General features: G+C 41.0%; 1 long non-coding RNA gene across 1 annotated transcript in view; it reads left to right on the forward strand.

Moving 5' to 3' along the window:
• Positions 1-21707, forward strand: part of LOC116042513 — a 79258-nt gene that overhangs the window by 38742 nt on the left and 18809 nt on the right. The window lies entirely within an intron of this gene.

Here is a 21707-nt window from a genome sequence, read left to right on the forward strand (position 1 = left end):
CATAGAAAATGTGCCGCAGCGTAGTACACACATACTGTAAGGCAAATTTACTTCATTCATTTTAAGCCCGGGCAGCACAAAGACAACCCACTGAATTGTCAACAGTTTCCACACTCTCTGTGATCTCTCAAAGTCCTGGACCAACAGAATGTTAATGGTCTTTAAATTCAGCACTCAGCAAACACATAAAGGACTCAGCCCAAGCGAGTAATTTGCTTCTGGAAATTGGGCTTGCTGATACTTTACAGTCTTCTACATTAAACACAGATCAAGAAGAAAATCTGCAATAAATCTGATGTCTTTATGCACATTCCAGTTCATCTGTGTTCCTGTGAGCTTCAACCCAGTGCAGTGGAGGGAGACATTGTTTATATGTGTGTTGTGTGTGTGTGTGTGTGTGTGTGTGTGTGTGTGTGTGTGTGTGTGTGCGTGTGTGTGTGTGTGTGTGTGTGTGTGTGTGTGTGTGTGTGTGTATTTGTGTTAGTGTTTGGTCAGGGAAAAGGATTTGTATGGTCCCTGGCTGTAATCATTTTTCAAAAGAGCGGAGGACCATGAAGTGGAACATTAGTCCAAAGTTATGGAGGGTACGCTCGGCTTATCCAGCTCTTTGAAGTGTCCCTTCTGCTAACACTGACTTTAGGATGCTCTGACAGTGCGGCTCACTGCTTCCTCCCTGCTTATATGATAACAGAAAGGCCTGGGTTACACCTGACAGGTTAGTGATACAGACAATCACGGTTAGTGATACAGTGTGTTGAGACATTGAAGGCAAGAGCAAAGGGTGAGAATCGATTTGGTGACGCATTCTTGATAATTATGTTTCTAACCATCTGTTAGCAAGCATTTAGCATGCTTATTAGCTTGGAAAGGGTTATTTATTCAATACAAGTATGTAAAATGGCCCAGTACAGACAAAAGAGAAATACGCTTGGGGAGCTATTGTGATTGACTACCACTAGCATGTCCCGGCTTGCTCGCACGTTAGCATGCAAGCTACATCCAGCCTGAGAATGTCATCAGGATACCCCAAGAGGAGCTGGAGGATGTGGCTGAGAATAAAGACATCTTGGATGTCTTGCTTAGTCTGCTGCCACCACGACAAAATGATGAGGTCAGCAAATAACCTCAATCCTGAACCTCTATTATGGTCTATATATTCATTTTTAGTTGACATAACATATAAAGTCCTATGTATATTGCAGCCCGGGCGCATTTTGTTATGCATTTAATTTGAAATTACTGAGGCATGACGCTCAGCCATTATCACTTACAGTCACAAAGTAAGAACTCCATCTGACCAAGCACTACGGCCACAGAGGATTACAAAAATGTCAAGTATCCAAACCAGTTGCTAAAATCCACAACCTGATATAGCATTTCTTTTCTTAAACACAGAATGAAACAGCACCTAGAACAGCCCGGCATGAATATTTTACATGCACCAATGTTTCCTGGCACCACACTGGAGCATACTGGGTCTTTCCTGTTTTTCAAAATGAGTTTGGAGTATGAGCTCTGGCAGGTCGCTCAGAGGTGAGGACCAGGACCAAGAGGGGATTTTTTTTTAGAGATTGGTGTGGGATGGAAGCAGGGCTGGAGGGAGTAAGAAGGGAGGGACAGCAGTCTTTGTTCTTGTTGATAGGATTGGGACTCAGGCCTAGGGAGAGGAGACACAACAAATACTGAGCTGTGACGGCAGGGGAAGGTGTGACTAAACCTGCGAGAGGAAGAGAACAATTATAATTCACACCTGGAATAAAAACTTCTTTACTTTCTATCCTCCTTTTTAAGTCGTATTTTGAAGATTTTGATTGGCACCCACTGTTGACACATTAGGACAAGCAAATGTGTTGGTTTTGCTCACACGTGGAGCAACTGTAGCTCTTGGATGATTAAGTTCCCGCTCATAATCCCATTACAGCACTGCAGATTCAGAATTCATTTGTGGCTTTGTAGGAAGAAAATAAATAGGGTAAGTCTGAACTGGCAGCAGCTCACTGACTTAATGCATCTTATGGCAGAACACAGAAGGAGAAGCTTTTAAACTGACCGAAAAATAAATAAAATGAATTTCAACGGTAGCAGAGAGCGCAGCTACCTCTGACAGGCAAAAGTAAACGCCTTTCACTGTCAATATGCTTTCTCCTAAGGAAAATTGCTCTTGTTTGTTGATTTAGTAATTGTGACTATTTGATGAGGGGCATTTTTATCTTTCAACATGCTTTGTTGGACAGCACACGCCTGTTAGATTATACAAAAGCAAAGGCTGGCAGTGTTAGATTGTAGTGCAGTTTGTCAGGTTTTTCTTATCTTTGACTTTGTCATGTTGTTTGGATGGCAAGTTATCAAGCTATTTGGCTGCATTTATTGTGATTGCAGTGCCCTGTGGCCTAGTGCAGTAAATGTGTGTGTGCATGTGTGATTGTTCAGTTGACCACTTTTAACCCCCTTCCCTAAACTGCGACTGAATGGCCGGCCCGTTGAGCTTTGGATGTCTCCATATGTTAAAGCGTTGTACATGGGGGTGTAGTAAGACGGATACTCTGAATCTACAGAGTTTGAAGAGTGCTATTTTTCATCAGCTCTCTCAAAACAAAAACACAAGAACAAAAATGTAAAGAATGTATTAACCACTGTTTATCTGCTCTAAGACGAGTTCCAATAAGACAGCATTGCATTTGCGTTGCAACTCATTGGTTAGTCCTCATGCTAAAAGCCTTTTCTCTTGTGAAAGTAAAATACATTGTACATAAACAAATACATGAACTGATAAATAAGTATGTTTTTCTATGGTAAGCATTCAAGCAGGCTTATATAAGTACAATATAACATTTTAAATTTTATTTGCACTAATGGTGACCTGTAATACTAGAGTTCCCACTTTCTTGGAGACATTGGAGGGTTGTCAGCAGCACACTTCCATGCATTGGTTTCATTGCTGAAATTGCTGATCTACTCACTCAATTTTCTGTTTTGTGTTCAACTTAGTTAAGTATAACCTTGCATACAAACCATAGACTGTATAATATTGAGGGACAATGCATCCGGTTCAGCGAAGTGCTGCAAATGCGGAAGTGCCTTAAACCTGCATTCTATCTGAATTCCAGCAGGGGGCGACACGTGTGGTTGCAAAAGGAGGTCGGTTTGTGTAGTCTGTGAGAAAGTGACCCACTTCTCACTTGATTTATTACCTCAGTAAACATTTTCATAATGAGTTTATGGTCTCAATAGCTAGTTTTTCTGCAACACAGAATGATGTTCATTTTTTGAATTATGGTCTCGTTGATTTTAAAATCGGCGATAAAGCAGGGGGTTGATGTGATTGCCGTTGAAAGTGTGTAACGTAACGTAGAGTGTAAGCAGCTCCTCCCTCACTCCTCCCTCTCGTCTAAAATCGTCACATCCGCAACCAGGATGGCTGTACCCGTAACGGCAAACTCGACGACTCATAGCAGATCTCCACAAACCAATGGATGACGTCACACATGCTCTGTCCATTAATATTATACAGTCTATGATACAAACCCAGGACTTTCACCCAGAGGACCGCTGTTTGTGTAAGTACGTATGTTCAGTTGTGTAACGTGCTAAACTTACGTCACGTATTTTGCGTGGTAAATCTGCCACTGTCATTAATATATATGGCATTATTTTCTATGGCTTAGCAACAGTAATTAAGTGGGGCGGGGCTTAACAAAGGTCAATCAAGTGGTTGCGATTAGAGCCCGCCCTATACCCATTGTTGAAGTTGACACTGATAATGATAATTGCAAATAACAATCTATTTATCTGTGTAAAAATCTAATCATTTAACAATCATACAGTATAACAAACATTTTTGTGATAAATATGTCAGTTATTTTACAGTTGGGACAATAAACTTTATTATCGAGGATGACAATAAAAGCAAATAGTCAATTTTGAGCAATAAATGCCGTTTTAATCGTTTCAAGTGTGAATAAATAAAAACAAAATTGTAATGTTGCAATTACTTTTCGCATAGCTGCCAACATGCTTGCCGATGCCAAAATATTTTGACAAAGAATATTGTCCTGCCAATGAATTAATGGATTTGGCTCTCATTGTGCTGAAAGTGCATGCACCTGCTATTGCAGTTGTTCAATATACAGCAGTGTAGGCATATAAGTGTGTAACTGTGTGCTTGTGTTAACATTCCTGCACCAGCTGCTGTGTGAACGGCAGAACGAGGGTGAAGGCCAAAAGATTGTAAATCACTGAAGGCATGAGGCAGACCTGACTTCTCCTAAGCAAAGAGACCGTATCCAGCTCTTTCTGGGACAGATAAAAGAAGTCAGGTCAGAGATGCAATTACAGTCATCTGCTTCCTCTCTCTTCACTGCCATCTCGTTCTCCACCCTCCCCCTGTCTCCCGTCTCCCCAACCTCTACATCCTCTGTGTTTGACCGAGTCTGATGAATTACAGGCTCGTTAATGACATTCAGTCTCTCCCCTTGACCACAAGAACATCTTATCTCTCTGACTTTTGTTTGGGTTAAGTTTTCTTTCACTATTGTCTTCCCTCCTTTGTTCACTCTTTCGTCATCTTTGCCCTTTTGGCGCTGCTTCATCTATTCATTTCCAGCCTATCTTTACTTTTTTGTTTTATAATCTTTTTTTAAATGGCTTTCTGATACCATCTTGCAGTCTTTAAGCATTTGCCTTTATGAGACGGTGAGATTTAGGGCAGGTCTGCGGTTCAGGGTTGTTCATGCAGGCAATCAGGCCGTTCACCCAAATAATGACCGCCATGAATCAACCTATGAATGAGACAGCCATTGGATTCAGCGTTTTCAGTCAGCACTTCTGCTTTTAACTAACCCTACGAATGGACGATAAAAGTATAGTGGAGGCAGCTTGTGTTGAAAACGAGTGTACCTCGGGCTGAGTGATTTGATTTTGGTTGAATAGTTACAGTGGAGACGGAGCATGTCTTCCCTTGGTGGAGAAGTCAATTTAATTGGCCACGTTCCGCATCGCAGAGTACAACTGCATAGCTGTTTTTATGAGAGGCTGTTGCAGGCCTCATTGGGATAAAGCTCTCTGACTCCTGCTGAAGCACCTATTCATCAGGACTGTAATATTTACTTTAATGGGGAAGAGTTAATGCTTTGTGAAGTAAAGGAAATGACCTGGCTGCTGTACATAAGAAAGAAAAAAAAATAGGTAAACCATTCCTCTTTATGTGTGCTCTGAACTTTTTATTGATTTTTAACTGCACCATAAGCTCAGATGAGTGCAAGTATTGTCTTAATACACAGAGATGCTTATATTCACCTTTGCTTTTTTAAGTATTTTCTTTACAGCTCTTCAGAGTAGAACGTTGTGTGATCAAATTTCAGTAATAAAGTCAGTGGTTCCCAAAGTGGGGTCCTTAAGGGCGTTTCAGGGGGTCCCCAGCAAAAAAAGGGGATCATTTCTTTTCACGCTAATTCGTGTAAGTAACACAGTGACAGAATGTATGAATATTTTGGTAATGGGCTTTATACACTTTCTGTAATAAAGCATCTAAAAGCAAAAGTCCTTTCAGATGCGGGACCCTGGGACAACATCTTGTTAAATGGGGGTCCGTGGTCTAATTTGTGTCAGTTTAGGGGGTCCTTGACGTGAAAAAGTTTGGGAACCACTGGCTTAGGTAAATCTCTCTGTCGTCGTGCGAGCGCTGAACTCTCTGATTCATAATCCAATTAGTAAAACCTCTCACTTTCTGAGCTGCTCAGTCGGCCAAACGATGTTCTGCTTTACATCCAGTGCTGACGATGATCTAACATCCAAACAAAAATCGGCATTTGCAAATCCCCCCCTAGTGTTCATCAAAGCTGCATCCAACACTTCTAAAAGCTCAAAGTGTGCACAGATCGTCTGAGATGAGAAACGATTGATTGAGAGAAATCCCCTAAGTTCCTCCTGCATCTGGTTTTTGCCACTCCGACTCTTGATATGCAATGTCACTGAAGTTCCAGCGCTCCAAGAAAGCACTCAGGAAAACTAATGCGGCTGCTGGAAAAAAAAAAAGAATAAAAAAAGGCTGACATCACCTTCTGCTGTTCAATGAATATTCATAAAGCAGGAGGAGTGGTGTGTGTGTGTGTGTGTGTGTGTGTGTGTGTGTGTGTGTGTGTGTGAGAGAGTGTTGTGAAAGAGGAAGACATGAGGAAAGTGCACATTTGACAAGCTTCTTAGTTGTTTATGACAGGAGAGAGGTCACCGTATCCTCCTTGGTATTGATGGGACTGTCACATCTGAGACACACACACACACACACACACACACACACACACACACACACGCACATTTATTTTGAAAGTTGGTTTCGGCCATCCTTTCTATAATTAATGATGTCGTCAAAAACACGTCCTATGGGGCAGGAAACATGGGGAGTCAGACGATTAGATAAGTTTTACATAGACAAAACCAAAGTAAGAGAAAACAAAGCCAAACAGTCAAATTATTACGTGTCTGCTGTAATCATCCACCACAATTTAAGTTTAAGTTTCTTCATTCAACTTTGACCTATACTGTACTCACTGTACATTAGGGCTGTCAAATGTAATTCAAAATTCTTCAAACTACTGTTCAAATGTGGAAGAATTTCATCATAAATTATCTGAATTCAAAATAAATAAATAAAAAGGGCTTAAAAGGAACACACACGAATACGACCGCTGTAGTGATTTTTGGAGTATTTCGCAACACGCGAATATTTGTCCTTCCATTAGTTACGACATAACTCTGTTCGTAGTAAAGTACAACTGATAGCGGGAATCAAGTAACATAACATTTTCAGAACTTACCATGATGTCCTATGGCTTCACATTTTTTTCTTAGGCTCTCTCCTTTATCTCTGTACCGTATTGATGATTAGTCGTAGCTTCGGGTGCCCACAGACGGCGATTGTCCTCCATTTCTGATTCTCGGTGACGTCAGGAGAATCTCAATGTTGATCAATGCTTTCGCAACACAAATTCGCTCAAGTTAAAACATTTCAACTTGTGCAAATGTATATTCACAACTATTTGCGTCGCCCGGTGTGTCTTTGCATTGACTTTGAATGTAACACGCTGTGCAATAAATTTGCTTTGTGTTTGGTCAGAACACACTAGGGCTGTCAAAATTGCTCAAAAATGACGTTTGAATATTCCCTCTAAAAAAACACATAATATTCGAACTATTCGAACATCTGGTTGCGCATGCGCATTTTGTCAATGACGCACATTACGTCAATAACAGGACAAATAAAAAAAAAAATAAAAAAAAAAAAAATAAAAAACGTCAATAACAGGACAAATTAATACACAGAGACATAACTACTTGTATAGGTAGTCTATTTAAGTTTAAACATATTTGACAACGTATTACCTACACAAAAACAAGTAAATCAAATGATGGCCAAGACTGCAGACCTCACGCTCGCTCGCTCGCTGGCTCACTCGAGCACTTTCTCTCTCTCGTCCTCACGCTCTCTGCGCAATGTGCGGCTGTGCGCATAACGGTTTAAAATGAACAACAATAAACACATTTTGAGTGCTGATCAAGAGTTTTGTGCAACCAATTTAAGGTCGCGACTATTGTCCCAAATATAGCAGGTTTCATTCAGTGATTGAAACAAATATTATTAACATTAATTGAAGTTTCACAGTGGCCTATATAGAACCGACATTGAATGCTCCGAGCGAGCTGTGCTGTGTTAAACATGGAGCTTTTCCTTGACATGAAACGGTAAATAAGCAAACCAGTGGAAGCAGTGCATTTAACCTTTATTCATGCATATCTCTTGCATACAACTTTATCTCGCGACTCAACTATTTTACCTCCTACCGACCAAAATCCAAAGTACTTCCAGACATGGCTTTTTAGATTTTGGGGGGTTAAAATCGCTTTCTCTGATGTGGTCGAGTTGGGCTCTGCACTTTCTGCCATCTTCCATGCAAGACAAGTCAACTTTCAGCAGTGATGCTGTGCCAGACAGTGCGACTCCTGTGACCTGTCCCTGAACCCTCAGGCACGCTAGCGCGCCCACTTGCAAAGCAGACAGCCAGACAGCCTCTGCTACCGCAAACGTTTTTTTCCACATTTTTTTTTTTTATTTGAATATTAATTTTCACCTTCGAAATTCGTTTTTTAAAAACTATTCGAATATACATTCGAATTTAGAATATTCGTTGACAGCCCTAGAACACACCTTAAGTAGTTTTGCTTGTCACTCAAGTTTTGACATAAAAATTCGAAGCTGAGGACTGGGGGGCTCACACAGGAGGAAAAAACGCATGCACCCTGCATGCTGCAGTCACACTGAGCTTGTGTGGGCGGACTCACTGGCTTGAGGAAAACAATTACTGACACACCACAATGCTCATTTGCCTCCTGAAATAGTGCATCGACTGTTCTGTTCTGTAGCGCCCCTTCTCAAAATCATGCTTTGTCTGTCGGCTGATCTGATGTGCTTCCCAAAGAACTCCTAGCAACACTGCCCTCAGTGTGGGTTTTTGTGTGTGTGTGTGTGTGTGTGTGTGTGTGTGTGTCTTGCTCTATTTGCCCTGTAGATGCTGGGATGCGGCTGCTGCAGCAGCTGTGTTCTGCTGGCTGCCCTTTTCATGCTGTGGGACTTTTCGCTTCATCTCCCCCTTTTCCATTTCAGTCATTAATACTCTGAGCGGTAGCATTGTTTAGCCTCCACACACAAACTCGCACACAGACAATATAGCCCACAAATGTTTTGCATTGACGTCATCTAGCTTCTATTGTTGCCTCTGTTAGTGCATCACTGCTCAAATGGACACACACACACACACACACACACACACACACACACACACACACACACACACACACACACACACACACACACACACACACACACACAGCGCAAATAAACATTCAGAAAAGGAGCTTGTAGAGCAGCCTCTAACTATCTGCAGTGGCAGGTCAGTAAATTGAGTGCTTCTATACATCCCCACACATTCCACCTCTGGCAGCAGCCTCCCCATCATCCTTCTCACCTGTCACTCAAATGGACCACTAAACACCAGCGTTCATCTCCAAGGAAAGATTTCCTTGAAGACAAGGGGCTGTGGATTCGCAGAGTCCAGCCACAGGGCAGAGAGACACACGTTTGTGTTTGTCGGGCTGGTTGGGTCATATGTTTTTGTATTTGTTTACAACTGTAGTCACACAGGAACAGTAGACCTGGCTTACAAGCCTTTGTGACACTGATCTTTTTACGGGTGTCTAACCATGGAACAATCCAATCCTGTGTGGGCTCGCCTGGTTTAGGCAGACATGAAGAAAAAAAGTCAGATCTTTGCCATCAGGACTTTGAGTCTGTGTGAAATTAGTCTATATCCTTCGCGTTCCACTTCCGGGATTGCTCCGGTGCTGCAGGAAATTCCGCCGAATGCATGTATTTTCCGTTTCCTTTACGCTTTCTTTGTGTTGGAATTTTAAATTCGGTGGATTTATGAGGACTATTGTTGACTGCTCCTCAGATATCTGCAGGGTAAATTGAGACCGCTAGCTAGACTATCTGTCCAATCTGAGTTTTCTCTCGCGCAAATATTTTACAGTGGCTCTGTGTGGAATTTAGCACCGCCCATGACGATTCTGATTGGTTTAAAGAAATGCCATTAAACCAGAGCACGTTTTCCTCCCATTCCCGAATGCTATGTGGAGTAGCCAGACCTTCCTTCAGCGCGCTTTGGAGGAGGGTCTGGCAAAGCAAGACTAGTGTGAAATCAACCAAACCAAACAGCTAAGCTGGGGGCGCACTGTTCGAATCTGAAATGAAACTCGTGTCTGATGACGGGTCTTGGATGGCTTCCTCAGAGTGATTGAACATGATTTTGTCGCTTGATATCACCACCTCTGTCGTTCATGTTCTTTTTCCTCTGCTCGCTTTTCTCCTTCATGCTATTGCATACACCAGCATGTGTTTTTCTATGTGTATGTTTAGAGAGAGAGGTGCATTTGGGTATTCAAGTAAGCCAGTCCACTGGGGAACTGCAGCAGGCCAAGCACCAATGCTTACTTCAGAGTGCGAGTTGAACGCTGGGCTCTAATCGAAAGGCTCTCAGTTTCCAAACGCCCCCTCAGTCCAGTCTCTGATGTAACAGGTCACTTTCACACACCTACACTCTTTAACACCCTGTTGTTGATCCTTCTTAGAGCTGGAGCTGGTCACAATCTCACAGTAGTAGTAGTAGTAGTAGTATGTATGAGCTATTCGTATTAAAAGTGTTTTGGTGTGTTTTGGAGTCTGATTTCAGGGAGAATTTTAAGAAAAATAAAATTGACCTAAGGGACCGTTCGGTATTTATGGAATGGACCACCAGAGGAAAATAGGGGAGGGTCATGTCTTTTTATTCTTTGTTGAGGGGAGGGTCATCCAATTTTTTTTAGTCTAGGGGGAAGGGTTACCCAACTTTTGTATTCAAGAGAACAGCAACATTTCAAAGTGGCTTGTTTGGTGCATATTTATCCATGTAGCTCCATGTAGCTCTCTCAGTCTCGGCCCCTATCGCTAGCAAATGGTTCCCCCCTGTTTAGTCAGCCAGACAATTTGAACTGTAGCTTTATAGACCGTGGGATTTCCCAAACTGAATAAATCCCGCTCGCACATATAAACACAAAACTGCTTTGCTAGCTCCATCATGTTTTAACTAAGACATCTGATGAAAAAATAATTTTATTCATTAGCATGATTGCCGTACTGTTTAGTTCAAAAACATCCAAAACACCGTACGAAAACATAACGGACCAGACGCAAGCTTTTATTTTGAAAAGTCAAAGCTTGCAGACTGCACCAAGCCGGGAGAGCATGAGACGGGAGGTCTCCAGGCTGCAGCCATACCCAACTCAAATATCCTTTCGCTCCCAGTGATATATTATAAATATATATATATATATATATATATATATATATATATATATATATATATATATATAAATGACAGCCTTTTCAAGGCATTTGAGAAGGAAGGAGTGGTAGCATGTAAATTCCCAAATTGACGCTCATCTGAGAAATGGAGTTTTGGATAATGTTCAGCTTTGGCAGCTAAAATATACAATGACTGAGGAAGCCTAGTGACGAGTCCATAGCAACCAGTGTTGAATTTGTTATTACCCAGTGTGCTTTGCTGATTGGTCTCAATGTTTTATTGTTTTATTTCATGTGAATACTAATTTACTAGATGAGACTTAGTATTTGAAGTAATGCAGTAATGCAGGAAGTGTGCATTTAGTTTCCATGCTTATTGTGTTTCCACAACAATGTTAGTGAGTAAATCTACGGAAATGGCCACCACACCATAACAGAGGAGTGTGATGCGTAAGATGAGAATGCAGAGGTTTAGTCACTTATGTCATCGCTGTAAAAAAACAATGCCAATCTGTACGTCTTTGCCAAGCGCAAACCAGTACAGAAGGCATCAAAAAATAGTTGGGGAGGGTCATCCCTTTTTTCCATATCATTTTGGAGAGTTATCCAAAATGTATTGCTGGTGAAGGGAGGGTCAGGTCTATTTTGACTAAATATCCCAAAACTCCTCCTGTGGCCCCTGAAATAAATAATGAACAGTCCCTAAAAAGATTTAACTTTAAATGAAGATTTTTTAAATGACTGACTGCTGTAGTGCTCAGTCAGTCATTTCAAACCAACAGTGAATTGATGTGACTAACAAGTCTTATGTCTTTGTCTCAAAAGCTTGTGTCTTTGTGACAAGAGCATGATAACGCTGATTTCTCTGTGCCATGGAGTTCCATTGTTGTTCAAAAAATATTGAAAACACATCCGTGAGCCACACTGTTGCACTGGGTGACATGTTCCTCCATTACAATGAACATGGGCCATGTAGTTTATGTTTAGAAAATCCCACGTACACCGTCCTGCTGTCGTGGTACCATGTCATTTCTCCGACGCACCATTGTTCCGACCTCTCAATAACCCGAAAAATTCCCTTTGGTCCAAAACCCGCCATTCAATAGCATTTATTGGCCAGGCGTCCATGCTTATGCAATGTAACGCAACCCCATTTGTACAGGTCCTATCCCCTGATCAATCGGCTATCCTAACCTTAACCACTTAAGGTCAAATGCCTAACCCCAACTAATCGAGCTGCTTCGTAGGGCGGGTCTTGGCATGGCCATAGTGGGATCTGTAATTTCGCCACCAGCGGGACGTCGGACTAGTGGGCTGTAGGACCAAAGGGAATTTTTTCGGGTTATTGAGAGGTCGGAACAATGGAGCGTTGGAGAAATGGGCAGTCCCCGCTGTGGTGAATATTTACATGTGCACCAGTTGAAAAGTCCAGAACAAAATGACTATTTACTTCAGTTTGCAACGTTTGGTAAAAACGGCAATGCTCAGCTGTTTTAGGAAACTATATAATTGTGACTGTTAAGATTTAAAGTATGTCTTCAGAGGGAAGGAATGTGCTTGGGCCTAAGAGCCACAGACAGAGTAGGGATGTCAGAAAGTAAGAGGTAAACTAGGACATTGTTGGCTTTTGTCTTTTTACGGCATTTGTTGCCAGAACATAGTGTATCTATGACGCTGTTAGGCACAGCGTTGCTTTGAGCTAAATGCTAATGCTAACGTCAGGTTGTTAACATGCTCGCAATGACAATGCTAACATTCTGATGTTTACCAGGTATATTGTTTATCATGTTCACCCCCTTAGTTTAGCATGTTAGCATATTTGCTTATAAGGCAAGGACATTTTATTTATATAGCGCATTTCAGCAACAAGGCAATTCAAAGTGCTTTACATAAAACATTAAAAAGCAAATAAAAACTAATGAAAAAAATAAGCATGGAACACAAAGTACAGCAGAGGCTGATGGGATTGTCATTAGTTTTGCAGGTACGTATTTGGTCATAAACTTTGAAGAATTGGACAAATTCATATTTTTACGATGATGATGCTAAATAAGAAATTAAGGGATCACCAAAGTCATTAAAATTCATCTTGAAGGGGGACATAAATATTTGTTTCAAATTGGAATCCATGCAAAAGCTGTCGGGACATTTTGCCAGAATGGCTACTAAACATATACATTATCAATCGCCATATTCTTTAGGCCATTGTTGTGTTGCATTATTTTATAGGGTGTTCCTGTCATTTTGATATCGGCTTCAAATATTTAATTAATATAAATCTTTATCATGCTGTAATAGGTTCACTACTGTGATTATGGTGATGACGATGATGATGATGATGTGCGTTCAGGAAAAGAAGATATGAATTGTTTCCTTCTGGTCTGAGGAATGCAGATTGAAAGAGAATGAAATTATCTAGGCCGAATTTCTGTCATCAACTTCTTTGGTGAGCGAAAAGATGTTGCCGTTCACTATAATGACTCATTTAATTATGCATACTTTTAACGTTAATCAACTGGAAATACTTCCAGGGCCAATCAGTAATATGCAATCACAGAATTAATTGTCATTTTGTAAAATCTTTCATTATGTCTTTGTCAGTTTTTCTCTTTTACATCCTGCGCCTCTTATAAAAAAAAGACTCAACGATAAAGGCCCTGCATTTTCATGTAATGTAAACATGAAATGAGGTTGTGTCGGGTTACAGCGATGCCAAATATGTAAACACTTTCTCCTGCTGCACTGTGAAGCCAAATCATCCTCTCTTTGTATCTCTGTCAGTCTCTTTCTACCCTTTTATTTCTCCCTCATTGTCTTTGTGTCTCTTAGGTTATTCCTATTTGACATTTTTCAGCATGGGGCTGACAAAGACCTGCCTGCTGCATGCTGATACAGCCATAGAGCGCTGCTCTAGCCTCTCCTCTCTGATGTTACGCCATGCGCTCACACACATACACTCACACAATAAAGTCTCTTTATATTTAGAGCGGCATGATGTACAGTATGTGTGTATGCATGTGTGTAGAAACTGAGAAAGACAGAGAGGACTAAAGCAATAACAGCTAAATAATTTCATTTGCTTGGCCAGAGAACAAAGGAGTGAAATAGTTTCAGTGGAAAATGGACATAAAACACAGATTTTGATTCTCCAAAAGGAGGATAGCAGTGCATTCGGAGACAGACGAAAGGCCGCAGACAGTGATGGATGCACACAGAGGGAGGGTGACAGTGAAAAATGAGAGCATGGGAATTGTTCTTAAAGTGACACATACTGATGATGGCAGCCGTGAAGAGAGAGATGAACAAGAAAGAGGGATAGTGAGGGGTGTGTAACCTGACTAGTCAGATCAGTGAAGTGAGTTTCACACTGTGCAGCTTAGCCATAAGTGTAGTGACATATGTGAACACACAGAACGTGATAGCAATGTAGTAAAGATGAAAGCTAAAAAATATAAAAATATATATATTTTGAGTTTGGTTGTGAACAAGTAAAGAATACAAAAGACAAGAATGAGAAGTTAATTGAGATAGTTATTCATGAATATAATGCTGAGTAAGCAGATCCAGTTTGATCAAAGTGTTTAAACAAGCTTGAATGGATTTTTAAGTAATTCGACTAACTGAGGGAAGTGTAAGAGAAGAGATGCAACTCCAAGTGTCAGTAATTTTCATATCAGACGAAAAATGTCACAACATTTGCCAGATGCGAAGCAGAGCACCTTGATGCTCGTGATGTCATTGTAAGTGTTTTCTGGGTGGAAGAGAGACAGAAATGTTTCTCTGTTTGTGTTGCCTTTTACATTGATTTGACATCATTGGTGATACTTTTGATTTGTGTGTGTTTAAATTACACCAAACTAAAGTGCATTAAAGGGGAACTTTAAATTTAGCTTACAGGTGTTGGGATGTCGTATGTGAAAAAAAGTTGTATAAAGCCTTTTGTGGCTCCAGAGGGAGCTGTGTAAAGTCTGATAAATTACCTCAAGTGATGCCTCTTGACTCAGTGTTGGTTGTGGCTGAAGTTTTATAATGAAAAAAAAAAACAAATTGGGGGTTTGGAGTTAGAAAGATGTGAGCGTACCAGACGCCTGTAGCCCGCTCCTGATCTCTGCTTGAGGCTTGCATGATGATGATTAGCAGATAATATTTATCATGTTAATGTAGCATCTTAGCATGCTAACATTTCCTAAGAAAAACACAAAGTACAGCTGAGGATGATGGGAATATCAGTAGTTTCACAAGTATTAGCTCATAAACCAAAGGTTCTAAAACCATTTGACAAATTGGAGTTTTGACTTGATGATAGTGCTAGATGAAAAATCAGGGGAACCCTAAAGTTATTGCAATTCATTCTGAGGGTTACATGAATGTCTGTACCAAGTTGCATTAATAAAACCTCAAACCTCATGGTGGCACTAGAGCAAAAGTCAGGGACCAGATCGGTGCAATATTTTGTGCTATACATGTAGTAGATGTTGAGATATTTGACTGAATAAGTAAATCTTTGACCGGCTCGTGGCGCTGAGAAAAGTTGAAGGATCAAAAAATTATTTTGGATTCATCTGTTGGGCTCTATAGATATCAGCACCAAATTTCATGACAATCACTCCAATAATGTGGGGGACGTCGATTGGTCCCCCAAGGTAAATGGAGCTTTAATGTGACTGTGCCCATTGACGTCTGTCCAATTTTCAAGGCATTCATGTGATATAAATGGAAAAACAAGTTGGAATTCTGTGTTAAAGCTATAGTGCGTAGTGTCTGCTGCCCCATGAGGAACAAAACTGCAGGCGCGTCCACATGAAACAAGCCTTCCGTGACCGTGCACCGCCCCCACTTCACGCAGTTGCTAGTAGAATAGAATTTCTAATATGGGAAGAAGTTCCACTTTCTCGTTACTTCCGGCTTCTGAACTGGTTGCAGTTCCACTAGAGTTCCATATAGGGGGCGCTCACAGGCCAGTGCAGAATGAATGGGACTCTATGGAGCTATACCCCTATATCCACTTTTCTCAGGATATAATTTTTTGTCTAGTAATTTGAATGTTGCATTTGAAAGGGGAGGCTAAGAAAATACACACTGCTGGGTGTTAGATTTTTTTAAAGTGGCTTTTTTGTTCTAAAAAGCCTTTTAAAATGTCAATGACGTCATACACATATACGGCCAGAGATACTGCTTTACGGCAAGCTCTGTGTCGCTTCCTTTTTTCTCTCGAGGCATCGACAACACAGCTGACAGGTAAGGCTCTCCCTGTCAATACACGTGCTACAAAGAGGTTTGCTAATGTTTTAAAGACCACGCTGAAATATTCACTCTGACATTCTGGTTCTGCTTCGGATGCCGTCAAGCGGGATCTCCGATCGTAATCAGTCCTTCACTGACCAATCAGCATTCATTAGCAGAATGCTAGCGTGTTATGGGCAACAACGACTCAACCTGTAACAAATCGAAAGGGCATAAGTACTCGTTCATTCAACTTTTGACCTATAATCCATGTTGAACTTGCAAAAACTACAATCAAATCTGAGATTTCTCAACGACAATCAGGCGAAAGAGACAAATTTAGCCGTCTAGCTCCATAGGTTCCCATTCATTTTGCACTGGACCGTGATCACCCCCAGTGGAACTCTGGTGGAACTGCAACCAAAGTAGGTACAATGGGGCTTAATAGGGAGTGGAACGGCTTTCCGTAGACGGGCTTTGCTAGTAGCCAAGGAGGACAGGGAGGATTAGATTCACTTGAGTTTCTTCGTGGGAAAATCACCGGACACCACAATCTTCTGAACATAGTCATACTGAGAAATACAGAGAGAGTTGTGTGGAGCTGATAGTCTTAATTAGCTTTGTAGCAACTCATTTGGCAATGGCTTGAATGTAACGGACATTCATTAATATCAAAAAGTTATGCACTAAAGCTTTAATATCATAAACATGTAGTTTGTATAAAAGTGCAAAATAAAAATTAACGTTTTTTTTTCTTTCATAGCACAATATAAAATATGCACGACGAGGGATATTAAAGGGAAAAAAATGTATTTTCACAGTAGGATTATGTAGACTACCATATGAGACATACATATTTGAGCATGTACACATGTATGTGAAATGGAGCATATGCAGATATATGCATTTGTGTGTGTGTGTGTGTGTGTGTATATATATATATATATATATATATATATATATATATATGTGCATGCATGTGCGGATATAATGTAAATGTGTTTCTTTTTCTAAGAAAAGGAAAAAAAGGGTGCAGAAAGCCAGTGAGAAACCAGCTTTAGTACCACATCCAACCAGCAACACACGTGACTATGCACAGGCCGAGCAGGCTGTGAGTCCAGCAGAAACATCACATGTAGCCCAACCTACTGAAAAGAGAGACGTAATAAAAATAAAAATGTCCTCTGTTACCTCCAGACATTTTGAACTTTAAACCAGTGTGATAGAAAGCATTTCAGTCCAACATGTATTTCACTGATTGGAGTTTTTCCTTGGCAGTGCGCCTTTAATTTAAATACCTGCAGCACTAATATATTTAAACCCTGTTGGTATAATTATCATAGGCTACTACTCTGCACGCCCCCTATACATACCTTACATACACAAAATACTCCTTAGAAATATGCAAATAAGTATGAGAAGTGCTGAAGCAATTAAGAAAGTGGAGTATCTCCGTTTGATCAGATTGATCAGAGCACAGATGAAGTACTTCTTAGTTAATGTGTCCAAGCTCAATGAAGTACTCATTAGCAGGTGATGGATAACAAGCGCTTTTCTTAACTGCCACAAAGTACATCTCTGCCTAATATGAGTCATAAACAACGTACAGAGCGGTTATGACATCCATCAGGCATGCTATTAATCTGCCATTCATTCACTGAGGAGGACTAAAAGGCACGCCGCTGAAATAGTGTGCCGGGCTGTCAACCTGTCACTGTCACTGTTGGAATATTATAGTAGTGCACTCTGTGTGAATGATGAGGAACACAATCACAAAGTGGAATTTGGCAGCCAAATGAGGTTAGCCCTGCTTGACCTCCGTTTCCCGGCTCTTTAGCTAAAAGAGAGCGCTGTCGGCCACTGAGAGGGGCCTGTACTGTAATTGAACCGAGTGAAGGCCACATCCAAGAAGCACTTCTCTCTGGGCTGGAAAAGAGGATTGCTGATCATTAACAATAAATGATCTCCTGCGTGGTATCAGAGTGTTGTCTTTGTTGTCTTTCAAGCACAGAGGAGCATCAGAACGCCAAACTTCAATAGGACAGCGGTGCCGTGTGGCTGATGATTAACGAGGGTGTCTGTCAAAACAAAGGGCTTTTCTTTTAATGTCTGGTGGTCCTGTCTTCTGACAGCTATAACAAAGCTGAATTAGTTTGTGACTTGTTTTTCTTATTTGATCTAAAGTGATTCATCTCTGTATGAAATGTATCCACCAGGATCATTTAAAAAAAGTTCAACTATAATATTGATATTGTTCATCCGTGAGAAACAAAAAAATTGCTCTTGATTTTGACAAATAAGAAAAACAAGTGGAGCTTTGCTTACGTATGATTGGTCACCTCAAAGCCCCCAACCTGCCTGCGCCTCGCTCGGCCTCCCCGCCATCTGCTTCAATCATCCTAATGAAGCATGTCCCTCTCTGAGGTCCTTGGAGACGCCCCCTCCACACTGGCCCAATCAGCCTCAGAAAGCTTCAGCCCCTCTGGCGGCATCCGGTTCGGGCCAGGCCAAGTCTCGGACCAGATTGGTCGTTTCATCACCACCAGGCCCCTAATGAACTAGAGGATGGAGGGCAGCGAGAAGAAAGAAAAAAGGGAAAACTATAAGTGTATAGGCCCCGCTTTGTACTACTGTATTGTACTTTTCGAATGAAAGTGGCTCTTTTGTTCCATATTGGGCACACTTATGCAACGGGACATAGCTGTGGAGGTGATCTGACCACTTTAACATTCAGCTTTGTGATAAATGGTCGAGCCGTGAATGATTTCTCCTTTTTGGGAGGTCTTTCTTCTCATATGCCACCTCTGAATTAAGCTCTCATTTTAACTGAAAATGTAGGCTATATTTCTTTGCAGATGCAGCTCTTTCTGTGCTTTGCACCAACTGGGAAAGTCACATTCATTCAATATCAAAGGAGAGACTGTGGACTCCTAGATCACAAAAGAGTTATGTAGCATACGTTCAGCATGGCTCATGATTTTTATTCCGTTTAGAAAGGTCCATATAGAATCATAATAAAATTGATAAATATAACTGATTTGCTACTCAGAAAAAGTAATTAGCTGAGATGTATCTCCATTTAAAATCAAGGACAAGTGGCCTTGAAGAATATTACTTACAGCACAGTTTCAGTGTTATATCGAGCATATTAATCATTTATATAACCCTCATCTACCACATGCCAGCTCTATATATATAGTCATCCCTGTTCTCTCCTTCTACACACACGTACTGTATATACACACACACACACACACACACACACACACACACACACACACACACACACACACACATTGCCAGACTTGTAACACTTTCCCTGTAGCCATGAGTTGTCTCTCTGATTGAGCTCCCAGTAGATAACTCACTTTTGTATGGACAGATGCCAGAGGGAAGTCAGTCAGGTTGGAGCAGGAAAACTAGTTGTCTCCTGCCGTGTGTGTGTGTGTGTGTGTGTGTGTGTGTGTGTGTGTGTTTTTCTGATCATCAGTAGGCCGCAGAACTTTATGCCACGTTATGATGCTCGGTTTTTAAACAAACTTGATTTATATGGTTATTCTCATAAAGTAAGCCCCAGCGACGATGGTAGTGCATTTCCATTTAGAGGACTTTTATCGAGGCTGGAGAAATGATAAAGCGAATGATTTATGAGCGGGATCGACAAGCCAGGTTAAATCTAATATCACAGCGCGGAGGGGGGGGGGGGGGGGCCCACTAACTCCATTCTGAAGGAGGTAAGGGGGCAGTTCGGCAAATTGCAGATAGTGGGAGGAGATGAGAACAGTATGTGATGTAAATGGATACATGCAGGGTCGGCCCTAGACTTTAGTACTGTACCAGCATTTCCTGACAAACTTAAGCTTAACACCTGTAAATTATAGATAACAATTCTTTCCCATATTTACTTTTATACATTTTCAAATATAAAATACTATTTATACCATGGCTTGCCTGAATACTTGGTTATTATTTACTGAAAGATGTGCAGTAATATTGTCCAGTATGACCAGCTAATCAACATTTCAAATTCAAATGTAATCAATACTCAATGTCAATCCATTGCTTTCCATCCTGCATTAGTCCAGAGTTGCAACTAAACCTCGACTGAGATATTGGATAATGATCGTCTTGTTTTAAAATGATGTGTGCCTATGAGTAGTGCCTTCAAACCCATATACTGTCTGCACTGGTCTAGACAGAGGTTGCAGCTGGAAAGTTTCATTTTGTGCATGCGTATATGAACGTACATATAACACGATATAAAAGCATGCTCACACGTGACGCGGTTATCTTCTCTGCATCTTATAAACACCGTTGCCAGTTGGCGTTTATCAAACGTAATAAATATTTCACTCTCAGTTATGTCAGGCACAAGGACACAGAACACAGCCCTGGAAGTCGCTGGCAGACAGACTACAGAGATGCACTGCAATTAAATTAACTTAACATTACTGTTATTTGTTGACATCAAGTTTACCTGATTGCTATTCCCGCAGTTCTCTCTCATGTTGTGTTTAACTCTCTTTTTGTGATCAGACAGTTCAACCGCTTCAAAGTTGTAAACACACGAGGGGGAGGAGGGGCCCTTGCGTAATTTGCTTATGCGTCTGGCTGGCTCAGGAAACCGGTTTTGTGTGCTGAATATTAACACTTAATCGCGACGACGTGATGCATCTCAGATTGAAATCTATAGACGTTTGCCTGACTGAATAACTGATTCTTCTACCAGTTGTGCAAAATGAATCTACAATCAATACATGTCTTATCAATCTATCAAACACTTGCTTGCAGCTACCAGTGTTGTCTGGACATGTAAGGTTAAAATAAAGTGTATCCCAAAAAGTGCTTTTTCGGAAGTGCCACTTCAATGTAGCATCTGCCAGTGTCTTTGGGCCACCCTGCACTCATTATCAGGCAGACTGGTGAAGGACTTTCCCCATCTGGTAGCCTCGAGCAGCACACACTGCACTGCACTCAGCCCAGCACAGAGCTCATACTAAATAACACACATGCACACAGTGTATGTAGAGTAAAAGAGGACTTGTAATGCTTTACTAAACAGGTGGCTAAGCATAGAGTTCACACGGCCTGGGATCCATACAGCTCTGTGTGTAAATGACGTTCATCCACCATGATTGATGATGATGTGTTGGGCTGTTAACTGTTTATTAGCTTTACAGTTAATGTCCTAGATGTATCAGCTGATACATTAGGACACTTTAAGTTCCCGTCAATGTAAGCACTAAACTGATGCTGACAGCAAAACACCATGATAAACAATGGGTACAGTTATAGCCTGGACCATATTTATCTATTTCTTAAGGGAATTTCAGCTTTTTAAAAGCACACACCTAAAATGACTGCAGAGCATTACGTTTCACAACCTGAACCGTTATTTATTTGGCATTAAACAAAACTTCAACTCTTCTTTTAACTATTCTGAAAGGGTAGGACCATCTGTGAAATACTGTATATAGATTGGAAAGTGATGTGTCAGCACAACAAAAGCATCTTTTCTTGAGCCGAGGGTTCCTGTCAAAAAATGTTAAATCTGCCAAGAGTCCCACTTGGCAGGAAGACAGCAACTCCTGTA

Source organism: Sander lucioperca, chromosome 18, assembly GCF_008315115.2.
Source record: "Sander lucioperca isolate FBNREF2018 chromosome 18, SLUC_FBN_1.2, whole genome shotgun sequence".
NCBI lineage: Eukaryota > Metazoa > Chordata > Actinopteri > Perciformes > Percidae > Sander > Sander lucioperca.